Genomic DNA, 12,430 nt, shown 5'->3' with positions numbered 1-12,430 from the left:
ACATAATTGGCTTTGACTTTAGCACAGTATAATAGGGAGTACTGGTAATTAATTATAGTTCTGTTATTTGTGCCTTTTCATTTTACCAAAATCTATTAGCAAGTCAATGATTTTTCTTGTCAACATGGATTACTTGTGAAAATTACAGTACATTAAAATATGCTCCTTTATGAATATAAGGAGACAGTTGAATTAAGCCATGAAGACTATTTGTGAATTTTTATGTTGATCCTTGAATTGAATTGATGATAAAGCCAAGTTGAACAGAAATATCAATGTTTGAGGTTTGAAGCAACATGCAAGTGTGTGGGGGCCACAGTCCTCCAATAATTTTAATTAATAAGTTAAATTTAAAAATTATTTCGTGACCGTATAAGTTATTTTTTCGAATTCCTATTTCTTTTAAGATAATTATCCTATCAAGAAAGTATAACTCTTTTTTTACAGATTTGTCAAATTTATAAAGTTGAATTTCATTTATGTTTTATTCAAAATAAACCTTACCACATAAGTTAGTAAAACGTTTTCTTGAAAGCCTAACACGAAATATATGGCACCATCAGTGCATATAAGTCCATATACTTTAATATTGTTACAATATTCTAAATTCATATAATTGTTTCCCAGTTGATATATATAAATGCTCTTGCACATGTGAAAGTATATACTTAAAAGATTTATTATTTTTTTTATAAATTAGTTTTGATTTATATTTCAATTTAAAAAGAAATTTTACCGACTAAATAAGTAGCAGTCAAATATTTTCTAAGTCTTATCGTGAAATGTCTGGCTCATTATAAACCTTTGTACTTTAGTAACTCGAACAAGATCAGTGAATAACATTAATAATTGGATACTAGAAACTTCATTATGATCAACATAAAAATGGAAGGACAATATATTATATATATACACACACATGTGTCAAGTCTCTCTATTAGTTTTGTTGTTTTTTGTTGATATTGTAATTGACTAAAGTGAAAGTGGTGAAGCTTTCCTTTACCAAAAAGAATGGCAGGGGATGATGATCAGAATGCAACCCATGCTAGTGGACATCCTTTTCTTTTCTGTTTTTGAAATTTGAATAAAATTAATCACAAATGTTGGTCACTGCAAATGGCAAAAAGTCTTCTAGATGAAAGTGAGTTTAGGGGTAACGCACATTTGCTAGAGGCAAATTGGTCCATATGTTGGGAAAAAGTTCAGTTCATGAAATATATTTAAGTGTATATTATAATTAATATTTTGCAAAACGGCGAAAATCTAAAATTATAAATTACATAATTGAAAGGAAAGACAAGACAAGTAGCTAGGCAACACCCTTATATAATGCCGTATTTGAACTCTTTTTAGTTTAAATATGAGTGGTATTATTTTAATTTGAGTCTCTTAGCTTTTGAAGTAACCAAAACATGTACTCCCTCCGTCTCAATAAATATGAAACGTTTGTTTTTCGGCACAAGATTTTATGTAGTGTTGTTTTGTGAGTTAAAGAAGAGAGAGAAAAGTAGAGATAAAGTTATTTATATTTTAAGAAACGTTTCATTTTTAATGGGACAATCCAAAAAGGAAAACGTTTCAATTCTAGTAGGACAGAGGGAGTATATTGAATATATTTTCCAAACCGGACAAAGTTAAAAATTAGGACAACAAAATTGAAAGGAAAGACAGGACAAAAGCCTTATAAGTAGCCGTATTTTAATCCCTTTTAGTTATAATAATATAAATAATAAAAAATAAGAATATATTCCCTCCGTCCCAGATTAGGAGTCACTTATTGTTATGGCTCGGATTTTAAGAAATAGTTGAAGTGTGTAATAGATAAAGTGAGATGGTGGAGTGTGTAATAAATGAAGTGAGTTGGTTGAAGGTGAGTCACTTTTGACTTTTTAGATTTTTATTTTTGTTTTGGTTTATTCTAATGTAGATAATGACATTTTGATGTAATTTTGATGAACAATGGAGTAAAATTGTATGACCAAATATCGAAAATTCTAAATGTGACTCTTAAATTAGGACGAACTTTTATGGCAAAAAGTGACTTTTAATCTAGGACGGAGGGAGTGGCAGTAATAATTATAATTATTATCATTGTTAGAATTGTATCCTGATTAGTTCCAACAACAAGCCGACACTATTATAAGAAGCAAAACTCTTGTCACTTGTGCGCTAAACATTTTATTTCATAATTTAGCTTAATCAAATCAAAATATTCAATTCGACTTGGATTTTTTTAACTTTGGATTAAATCATATTTATTCATTTTATAAAATTTGATTTCTCGGTTAAATTCGGTTCACTGTTTTTTAATTAAAAATAATAATAATATGAATTATATTTAATACTCATAATAGCAAATATTTTGGATTTTAGGATATTAATATTTTTTTCAGAATTTTTTAGAAAGTTCTTTTCGGTTCAGATTTAGTTAGTTTAGATATTTTAAACACTCCTACTAAAACCTTCTTTAAATCGGCTTTTCGGATGAATTTAGATTAGATAAAAATCTAATCAAAAATTTGAATAAGCACTTAAATTTCCTAATGATGTGTTATTTCATTTGACGGGTCAATTGAGTTGTGCAATAAGGAGGAATAAAATGGTACTACCAATAGAGACAATCAGACAAAGTCACAAGACCAACAAATTCTATGTCCTTACTTTGAAAAATGTAGATACTCCCTCCGTTCCCTCATAGTTGAGTCATTTTGAAAGTTCTCTCATAGTTTTGTCATTTTCATATATAGTAAATTTTTTCTCTTTCTTACTTTACTCTCAGTTACTTTATTCTCTCTACTTTATTTACTTTTTACTTTATTCTCTCTACCTTTTTCTCTTTCTTACTTTTTTATCTATTTATTTAACATACTCAACATTCCTTTCTTAAACTCCGTGACGAAAAGTTTTGCCTCAACTATGAGGGAACGGAGGGAGTTAAAAATAATATTAGTACTTAGTAGTCATCAATTTCATAGGACTTAATTACGCAGGTGATATTCTTCATTTCACGATTGACATCATATCATATCTTTTATTCTTATATTATACGCAACATAGTATACGCTCTCCAAATTATTAAATTACAGGAGTACTTCGAAAGTCCATAAAAACGCCATTCTAAATAAAAATATTCCAAGCTTAGTGGCGTCTTTACACAGGCTAAAGCACGTTGAAATTAATAAATGTGTACATATTTGTAGTATATTCAAACATTTTAAGTGTACAAGGCATTAGAATAATAAAATAAAGTTCATCCATACAATTTTTAGACAAGAAAAAAAAGTAAAATATAAGTTATAACGTTGATTAGAAAGTATAGAAAAAATCATTTAATTATTTAAATAAATAATTGTACTAGTACTATAAAAGATGATTAATTAACTAAAGAAATTTTCTTATCATTATAATTTATAATTAGTGGCGATCAATTCATATGGGGACTACATCATAGTAATAATAAATGCTTGCACAATTAGACGTCGATTTATTATCGACGGATTTATTGACATAATGGACACGTGAAAATAGTTGAATATGTTCCACTTTTTGTTTTTTTTAGTAAAAGCATTTATAAGGGGAAAAGGTAAATTGAGAATGTATATTTCTCATTTACCTTCTCAAAAAAGTTGTTATATCTTCTTAAAAAGTAATGGATTCCAAGGAAATAAGGTAAATTGAAAAGACAAATAAAAATAATTTACCTTTTCTATCAAGAAGAGGTAAAGTTATATTCTCAAAATGAAATACTCCTTTCGTCCCTCTTTAGAGCATCTCCAATAGCAGCTAGCGCATTAGGCGAGCGCACGCAGATTTGAAGGCGCTGGCCGATGCGCTGGCCGCCATTGCAGGCTGATGATCGGCCAGCGATCGGCCGTGCAATATTTTATTTTATTTTTTTTAAAATTTTTGAAACACTATATATTTGCGATTTTCATGTCATTTTCATTTGCACCACTTGTTTTAACGAGTTTTTTCTCTATCTAAATTTCTGTACAAGAGCAACATCGAGAGATGGACAACAACAACCAGTCTACTTCGGCGACGAGCGGGTCTCAGACTCCCATGTTACCCGTGGGGTCTGGATGGGGGCAGATGGGCGGGCAGTACAACATGTACCCTTGACAATGACTCGACTTATTTTAACACAAGTGATACCCACAAGTGTACGGGGCTGGTGTAGCAATTAGCAAGCAAGAGAATCGTATCTCACAGAGACAAATTTGTATCAACTTAACTACCACGAACAAATGTCAACTACTATCTAGACAATCGGAAAAAGTTTGGTTTGTTCTAACACTACGAAAAGCATATAATGAACAAGTAAATAAATAAAAGCAAGTAAACACGGAGTGAAAAGATATATGGAGAAAATTGTAGAACTCAAGGATCCGATGCACAATTCCAAGCTCTTATCCAATCAAATTGCCTTACCTTTTGATGTCTCTAGAATTACTAAGTCGACCACAATTATAGATTAAACCCCCTCCCGAGGTGAGAAACCTGTAGATTAGGTGCTAGGATTGAAGTCCCCTTCTAATCCTAAAACCCCTAACTCCCAAAAGCTCGATTAGGTCAAAGACCTCACTCAAAACCTCAACTCTCCCGAGTTTTATTGTATTAAGGTGTGAATTATTCTTATTTCCAGATTAATTATTTCATCTCCCGATTAATCTAATTAATCCTACACAATCAAATGGTGATCAAGCAATTGAAAGGAATAAACCCAAGAATAATCAAATAACTACAAGACTAAGGCAAGAACAAAATTAATCGGATAAAAATATGAAATTAGTGCATCTTCACCACAAAAAGGTGTTTAGCTACTCATGTTCATGGAGAAAACTAAGTTTAGCACAAAGAATCTGAACAAAAACATGAAAGATAGATACTAAGAACTCATGTGGAACGAATCTATGGAATGAAGTCTTCAATCTTCCGATCTGGAGTCTTCAATCTTCAATTCTCTCTCTCAAAGTGTTCTTGGGGGTGTATGTGAGTGTTGGAGGCGGTAGGTGTTGAATGAATCTCGCCGAATGCAACCCTAGCCTTTTCTTCCCCTTTTTTCACTTCAAAAATCGCGTTTTCAGCTTTCAGACGCGTCAAACTGACGTACCCGGCCGGGTAGAATATTTGTGCTGGAAATCTACCCGGTCGGGTGGCCATTTTAGACCACTTTCTGGACTCATCACGCTGTTTTCCTTGTACCCGGCCGGGTGTATTATCTGAAGGGTCCGCTGCCTCCTTTGCACAAACGGCCGGATTTTTGCCTCTTTTTCATCTATTTGTCCTATAACACTCAACAAATACATGAAACTCCAAAAGATAGGATAATTGGCTGGAAATAGAGAATTCAAGCATCAAAACTCAACATTAGGCACCTCAACAGACCAATTAAAGCGACTAAAACATGAGTTTATCAGGAATGTGGGACCTACTTTTTTATATTAGTTTTATAATAAAATGTGATTGGAAAAAGGTTAGTGGAACGTGAGGCCTAGTACCATTTCTGGAATATTTCAACAAGGACTCCTAAAGTGGGACATCCCAAAATGGTAAACCGGAACTCTTAAAGTGAAACGGAGGGAATACTGTATAATACCCCCTCAAATACCCCTTTCCCTTGGATAATAAATTTTTATATAGAAAAGGTAAATATGGTAGTTATGTACATTTACATCTCCATTTACCTTTTCCCTTGGAGATGCTCTAAGTGGATTATAACTTTTTCTTAAGTCGTTACGCTCATATTTTATTATAAAATTAATATATAAAAGTGAAATTTAAATCTCAGTAATTTTTTCAAAACTTATTTTCACAATTCTTAAATCTCTACCGAATTAAATATGGATAATATTTGGGGGATAAATTGACTGTGCCATTTTCTTTTAAGTGCAATTTTTTAAAAAGTGATTACATATAAACTATAGTACTAATTTCATTTATGAAATACATTAATTTTAATACTCTATAATTAATAAAGTTGATAGAAAAATTAGTGAGAATTTTTTTTAAAAATAATAATAAGACTAATTTTGATGGATAAATTTAAATGGAAAAGGAAAACTATTTTTTGTAGTAGTATATTTCTTTTGTAGAGAGAGAAAGAGAAAGAAACAAGAAGTGGATTTTGGATATAGTTAGACTAATTGTCGTATTTTGGATCTCTTTAATTCAAAAAAATATATAAGCTGATTTTATCACTAAATAATATATTCCCCCTTCCATTGTTTGAATCTAATAAATAAATAGATAAATCTTTAGAATAATTAATGCGAAATTTAATTCCCGCGTCGGACCGCAGCCGCATCTGCTCAAGAATTAGTCAGATAATAAAACAAATGCGAAATATTTTACTACCATGTTTGAACTTATATAGTATCATTTGTGTTTTAATTTTTCACCGTAATTTTTTCATCTTTCCATTTCAATTTATTTTACCATGCATACGATAAAGTTGTGGAAAAAATTAATATGATTAGTTAATTTTATTTATTTTTAATCTTATAATCCAAAGTTACGTACGCCACATGATTTAAAATCACCAATCAACATCAAATTTACACAAATTGAAAGAAAAGGGAGGATTCTAAGAAGTCGAAATCAGTGCAATTAATTTGTAATAGTACAAAATTTAATAAATCAAACTTCAATTGGAGTTGTCAATGTGTAGTTATAAATTTCAAACTTATGTAGCTATTTAATTATCGATTTGACGAACTAAGTCTGAATCAAATCGATCATCAAAAATCAATTTAAAACGTGAAAATATAACTTTACTTTTTGAAACGCGTCAAAATTGCTTGAAGTAGTTTCCCTAGCAAGACTCAAAACAAACTAATTTAGCTTCACGACACAAGTATAAACTGTTTGAAAAAACTCCATAATACAAACCTACACTATCAATAAGAAATAAAAAATCTCCTTGATATGAACTTAAACTATCAATCAAGTGACAAACACGGATTTGCATGTTTTTAAGGGCTAGATTTGACTCGTTTTAAATGTCAATCATGCAAATTATGTTCTTAAATTGCATATATTATACATTTGGTATTTTTGATGTGTTTGTTGATAAATGATAGAAAAAGATAGAAAAAAAGGTGCAAAAAGGCCAAGGTGCAGCAGCCTCTGTTTGAGCCCATTCTTCCAGAGATTTTGAGGTCCAATCAGTGCTTAATTCATACCATTGTCTTCGTCTTCGAAAGAGCTTCGCGTGGATATCTCGCACGTCTCAATCCGAGTTTTGTGGAGAATGTTATGACCATTCTACGAACATTGCACAGTGCAGTCAAAGCTGGCGGAAATTAGGCGGAAAATCAAGGAATGAAGAAATTATTGCCCAAATATCTCCAATTAATTGGGGAATCGAAATTATTATATTTTCTATTACTTGGAGGAGAATTTTTACCATGTCTAAGCCTTTTTTTCCCACCTATAAATACCTCTTAACCTAACTCATCATTCTGGATCTCAGAGCCTCCAATCCTTCTCCCCTCCACACATTCTTCCATTCCATAATCCACACATAATCATCCATCTTCCATTGGAGCGGAGCTCTGCAGATTCAGGCAAGAGAAGGCTGAAGATTGAAGATTCAACCTTGGGTTTTATCAATTTCTTTCATGTCTTGTACTTTAATTGGTGTATTTACTTGTCTATGAGTAGAACATCTTTTGTGGATTTTTTGGTGAAGATATTCAATTGATTTTCCTCGTTAGCTCTTGCAGTTATTTGATTTATCCTTGTGCTTTCTATGTTCAATTGATTAGCTACCTTTTGAATACATGCTAGAGTTGATTAGAGTACTCGGGAGACGAAATAATTGACTTGGACGAGGGATAATTCACACTTTAATTCAATAGAACTCGGGAGAGTTGAGGTTTCATGTGAGGTCATTGGCCTTACAATCTTTTAGGAGTTAGGTCTAAGAATTAGAAGGGGACTTCAATTATTACACCTAATCTACGGATTTCTCACCTCGGGAGGGGGTTTAATCTAGTTAAGTGACCGGCTTAATAACTCTAGAGACCGTAATTCAACATAGCCAATTGTGTTTTGAATCCTAAAATTCTACTTTCTTACGCCTGTTTTGTATCATACTCCCCCCGTCTCAAGATAAGTGACCTACTTCTTTTGGGCACGGGATTTAAGGAATGATATTTAAATAAGTTAAAGTGGAGAGAGTAAAGTATGAGAGAGGGAAAAGTAGAGGAGAGAAGAGAGAAAAAGTGGGTGGAAAATAAAGTAAGAGGGATGACTTTTTGCTAAAAATGGAAATAGGTCACTTATAGTGGGACACCCCAAAAAGGAAACAAGTCACTTATCTTGGGACGGAGGGAGTATGTTTTTATGCTTTCTTTTATCTGGTTATTTATTTTATGTCTAGTTTAATAAATCCAAAACCAAAAACTCTGTGTCTCTAGATAGTATGTGATGCTTAGTATATGGTAGTCAGTTGCAATCTTATTCCCTGTGTTCGATATCTCGGTACTGATCTTTAGCTATACTAGATCTACCCTGTATGCTTGCAGGTATTTTTAGTGCTAATAAATAGTGCATCATCAAGAAATGTACCCAAGGAAGCTAATACAGTAGGCAACCACTACTTAAAGCATAACTAGAGACCAAAGCAAAGAGTTTACTATAGAGTAAAGAACGTTTTAGTTCACTACAAAAGCGTTTTAATTCATAACATGGATTTTGAACACGGAGTGAACCAAAATGCCATTATAGTAAAAGGTTTATAGTTCAGTTCACTTATAATAGCATTGTAGTTCACTATTAAGACGTTTAGTTCATAACATGGATTATAAAACAAAGAGTGAAATAAAACACTCTTATAGTGAATTCCGTATTTTAAAAATCCATCCAATTTCATCCTTTCAATTTTTTTATCTAAAAACTGAGAGCTATACTCTAGTTATGCATTAAGATTTAAGTTATATATTTGATCACTTCTAACTCTTCATCGTTCTTTTACTGTAGTTGAAGATTTATAATACTATTAATACTATTTTAATTTCTAATTATGTCAGTATTTGCTATTGGGCCTCCATCTCAGTTTAATTTAAACTCTTTTTCTCCTACATATATAAATAAGCCAATGCATTTGTTTTATTTATTTCGGCCCATAGATTTAAAATGTAGAGCCTATTTAGATGAACTAAAAGAACGCATGATTTAATTTCGTCAAGGGTGCGTTTGGTGTAATATAATTTGAACTGTATTGTTATTGCAATTTTATGAAATTGAATTAATAATATTTTTAATTCATTTTGAAATATTTTTTTTGTAATTCGAAAATCATAAAAAAATTGACATTGACTTTTAATTATCTATTTCTTTTATTTATTTATATGTATTATTTTTAATATATTTTGAGTTGTGTGTGGGGATGTATGTGGTGTATACTATTAACCCAGACCCGTGTTGTTCATTCATGAATCGGCGAAAAACAAATCTTGACGCCGAGATGGTTTTTATTTCTCAGCGACCCAGAATTGGATGTGGAAAGACTGTTGTACCCCTAGCATTTTTCGTTTCCCTCAAATTAGCTTTTGGTCAATTTCATTCGATTCTCTCCACCTTGCGAAAACTTCATCAACGCTAAATCGAGGTTCCCCTTCGAAGAACAAAACGCTACTACAACAGTTCTCCGGGCACTACGTTTGATCAAAGTTAGTGGTGTTCATTACTCAGGCATACAATTCTTAATTAAAACGAAAAAAAGTTACCATGAAGGAGGGTCGGGTATACCTTCAACAATTGGACGGAATTTGAGGAACAATGGCTGTTTTCCAGAATAGAAAACATCAAATTTATCTAGATATTATAGTAGAGTTACCTACTGTAGTAAAAATATCTAAATATTTATAATAGAAATAATTAAATTTCATAACAAAAGTACCAAGATATAATAAAATTAAAATATTCCAGAACAGAAAACAAGACCTTTAAATATATGTTGTTAACATTTGGTAAATAAGTTCACGTGTTGAGAAATAACGTTAATAAATTTGTTCTCTTAAATATTTGTTACAAATCAACTAAATTGGTCATTCAGTAAATTTCTTAAGTAACCTATATTGCTGATATTATGTATATACTTTGTACATATTTTTAGTCTTATTTGATAATCTATATTTTTTTTAATTATAATTTCCAATTAAAAAGAAAGGAAACTCCTTTGCCAGTAAACCTCTCTTAGTGTATTTGACGAATGAAAAATGACAAAATGTAATTCAATGTGAGGTTATTGATGCATTATTTATTAGCACTAAAAATTCCTGCAAGTATACAAGGTATATCTAGTATAGCTAAAGGTCAGTACTGGGATATCGAACACGGTGAATATAATTGCAACTGACAATCATGTACTAAGCAGCGTCATATACTATCTAGAGAAACAAGAGTTTTGGGTTTAAGTAATTAAAACAAATAAATAAAGCAAGTAAACAACTAATTGCAATTAAATCAACAAAGATAAAGTATGAGAGAATTCCAGGGATGTGCGTTCACAGTTATGTTTATACAAATTCCAACTACAACACCCTAGCACAGTCTTTACTTCGATAGAACGAGTCACATAAGTTTTGCCCATGTGGCACAAGCGTAGATTACTAACACTAGGGGCGTCAATCCTAGACCTGTAACTCTTAAAAGCTCCTAAGACCCTTGAAAAGTCCGCACTCTCAATTAACAGTGTCGTTTTAAAGGAAGCTAATTGTAGTGTCTACTAAGTGGCGGTCGCCACGCGTTGCCCGACGGTTGCCGGATGTGTCTTCATTCCATGCACAGATTTTCCGAAATGGACCGCTGCAGAAATGGTGGCTGCTGAGCACCGGCGGTCGCCGAAAGTGTTGCGGCGGTAGCTGGGCGCTACCTGAAACTCCAGATATGCTACTTCGTGTTTTAAATCCCTTTTTAGGCTCAAATATGCACAATTCTCACAAAACATGTCAAAATACCAAACTGTATAAAATATGCAAATAATGGACATGTAATGCAACTTTGACATTAAAAACGGACCAAATAATGGCCTTAAAACCGTTCAAAATCCGAGCGTATCAGTTATACATCACAATGATCAAAATTTTAATTTACCATATGAACCCGACAACTTCAGTTACAATGCAAATGTTGTGATGATTCATTAGAAACCATCTTCCATTTGGTTGCACGCCTAGGCAAGAGTTGAAAAAGGGGCCGAAAAGTTTATGAAAGACACTTCAAACTTGTGCTCCATATTTGCGGCATTGATAAATGGAATTGTTTTTCGGCAACAATTACTCATCCAGACGATGAGCAAGAACTGGGATTCATGATGTTTGTCAAATAAGCAACTTTCGGTGCATTTCTGATTTTTCGGAGTTGTGTCGCTATTCACTTCAATGGCGCCGCTATTGGTATTCCTTTCCAATAATGACGTCACTTTACTCTGAATGTGACTTCATGTACGCACTATCTAGATAGTTGTTATTTAATTACTTTTCTATCAATGTTATCATTATTGTTAATATTCAGGTTTTAGTTTACTTGGAATATGGGGATAATAGGGCATGGGTTCTCCTCGCTATATGTGTACTAGCTTATGCTGATGTCTTCTTTTGTCCTACTCCATTTCCGGCTTATATGAGACGACTTCGGCTCCACCTATGGTCGGGGCATTTTCATGCGTTATAGTAGTCGCTCATTTATTTGATATAGTCATTATAAGACATTAACACATTGTATGTAGATTCTGATTTTGAATGTTTGAAGATAATGACTGGATTTTGATGTTAGAGATGTTGTCTATAAACACTAATTGTTGCAAAAATAGAGAGATATCTTTTGTCTATACTCACTATTTGTTCTTAAAAATCAAACGAAGACGTTAATTATAGTCTGTAATGTTGAGTTGCAAACTTATCTCACATCGGAGAATGAAGAAAGTGGTAAGCAATATACAACTGTTGTCCATTACAATTAGTTTGAGGCCTTGAAAGACCCCGATTTGGGTTGGGCCTTGAAAACCCCCGGTTTGGGTCGGACCCTAAAATACTTAGGTTAGAGTAATTGGAAATCGGTGGTCCTCGCTAATTCCTTTGGAGGTGACAATGACTGCTTACTTCTATCTACAATGAGTAAATACGACTATTATGCTGAGTAATCACATTATCATCTATATTATAACTACTTTTTTTAGTAAAATGCAGTTATTAACTATTGCAAAAAGGTGTTTCTTAAAGCAGCTAAATCAGGCCATTACATCTTGGTAATGAAGATAGTGGAAATTTTTCCGCTCACAGTATATTTCAAGAATGAAAGGGGCCAAAGTTTTATTCATTTGGGGGTTATACATTGAAACGAGCAAATTTTTGATTTGCTGCATAACCCCGATGGCTTCCGATATAATGTAGCCGCAAGTGATGATTCAGGAGATACTATC

This window comes from Salvia hispanica, chromosome 2 (assembly GCF_023119035.1).
Source record: "Salvia hispanica cultivar TCC Black 2014 chromosome 2, UniMelb_Shisp_WGS_1.0, whole genome shotgun sequence".
NCBI classification, from domain to species: domain Eukaryota; kingdom Viridiplantae; phylum Streptophyta; class Magnoliopsida; order Lamiales; family Lamiaceae; genus Salvia; species Salvia hispanica.
The sequence above is the reverse complement of the archived record's forward strand: the minus strand, read 5'-3'. Positions refer to the sequence as shown.